Source organism: Elephantulus edwardii, unplaced genomic scaffold, assembly GCF_000299155.1.
Source record: "Elephantulus edwardii isolate Elephantulus edwardi_28Jun2011 unplaced genomic scaffold, EleEdw1.0 scaffold00145, whole genome shotgun sequence".
In the NCBI taxonomy this organism is placed as follows: domain Eukaryota; kingdom Metazoa; phylum Chordata; class Mammalia; order Macroscelidea; family Macroscelididae; genus Elephantulus; species Elephantulus edwardii.
In genome coordinates this window covers 1,426,876-1,428,885 of record NW_006399895.1, presented here as the reverse complement: position 1 = coordinate 1,428,885, position 2,010 = coordinate 1,426,876, and positions in this window count along the sequence as shown.

Here is a 2,010-nt window from a genome sequence, read left to right as displayed (position 1 = left end):
GGAGGCAAGGATTCTGAAGCTTCGTCTGACATACTTTGGACATGTTGCAAGGCGGAATCAGTCCTTGGAGAGGGACATCATGCTTGGGAGGGTGGAGGAAGACCCTTGATGAGATGGATTGAGTTAGTCTCTGCGGTAATGGGGATGGGTGTGTCAGACAATAAGATTGACAAGGTATAGAGCAGGGTTTCAGGCTGTTGTACAAATGGTCGCTATGAGTCGCAGTCAACTTGATGGCACAGAACAACAAAAACAACTCCTAACCCCTCATTTAAGTCTTATTTTATAAAAGTGGTGTTATTCAATATTTGTCCTATTGTGACTGAGATACTTCATTCAGCATAATGTCCTCCATCATTCATATTGTGTAATATTTTACAAGTTCATTGTTGGGGTTTTTTTTTTTTCAGCATTGTGTAATATTCTATTGGGTGACTGTCCTAGGGGTTTTTTTAAATTATTTGTTGACGGGCACTTGAGTTATTTCTATCTCTTTGTTATTGTGAATAAGGCAGCAATAAACATGGACATGCATGTTTTTGAGTCATGGCTTTGGTTTCTTTGGGGTATATACCCAGTAGTGGAATTGCTGAATCAAATGGTGTTTCTATTTCTAACTTTTTGAGAAAGCACCAGACAACCTTCCATACTTTGCAGTTCCACCAGCAGGTAATAGAGTTCCAATCTCTCCACAATCTCCTCAGTGTTTGCTGCCCTGTTGAATTTTGCTATTGTTGCTGAGATGAGATGAGATGATATCTCATAGTTGCTTTGCAGTGTCTGCATTCTTGACATAGTTTCAGACCTATAAGAACATTGATCAAAAAAAGAGTGATATCCTTCTTACTCTACACAGATGTCAGAGACCCAGGCTCTTTCTATCTTGTTGCTCTCTTGTCCCTGAAGTATAGTCCAAGATGGTACTCCATCCCACCCCTCCCAACCATGACCACATTTCAGCCAAGAGGAAGGAGAAAAGAGAAAATAGGTTTTTCAAAGGCATAGCCCAGAACTCGCATACTTCACTTCTGTTTGCATTATTTTTATCACTGCTTAATTACATGTCCTCATTTAACTGCCAAGAGGCTCAGAAAATGCAATCTATGTCATGAGTGGTCATGGATCTCATTATATGTTGGGTGTCCTGTAATTACAGAAGCATGAGAACTGATTTCTGGGGCTTTGAGAAACAGTGACCTCCAGGAACTCATTGCCTGGCCACTGCAAAGAGAGGTCTTAACATGGGCAAGCTGCCCGTTAGACATGTGTTCAGCTCACCTGACCAGCCCAGCCCAATCCAGACAACATTTTTCTTTTTTCTTCTTTAAATTGTTCTTATTATTACTAATATATACATAAAACATTCTCCATTTAGACAGTTTGTTTCTTTTTTTTTTTTTACAAGTGAAACCAAATGTTCTTGATCCCTTTGTGATAGACTTGGAAGCATTCTGGTGAACAGAATAAGTCAATATATCCCATAGCATGTTATCAAGACTTCATTTCACCTCCTGGAAATAGGCATTTTGTTTATTCATTTAACTATTGATGGTGTTTAGGCAGTTTTCACCTTTTCATTATTGTGAATAGCACTGCAGTGAACACTGATACACACATCTCTTCTTGAGAAATTGAGTCATTTTAAAAAGAAAGCTCTAGAAAGTAGTAGAAGAAAAGGTCAAGGATGCATATGCATAAATGAAGAGGAAGGATGGCAATGGAACCAGATCTCTTAATCCTGTTCAGTTGTTCTCAGTTCGGTGCTGCACTCCTCGTGACAATGACTGATCACAAACAGATGACCCTCCTGGGACCAAATTCTTTGTTCTTGGGGCTCTGGTTCATTTGCTTTGATTGTTCCTATGGAGTCAAAGAGTTAAAAAAAACCCACCCAAGTTTTATCTCATCCATGAATTCCCAGAATGAAGTCCCTGTGCACCCAGAGAGGAATTCTTAGGGGAAAAAATAGGAATTTAAGTAAGACTTTTCCTCTTTTTTTCTCTAAATGTA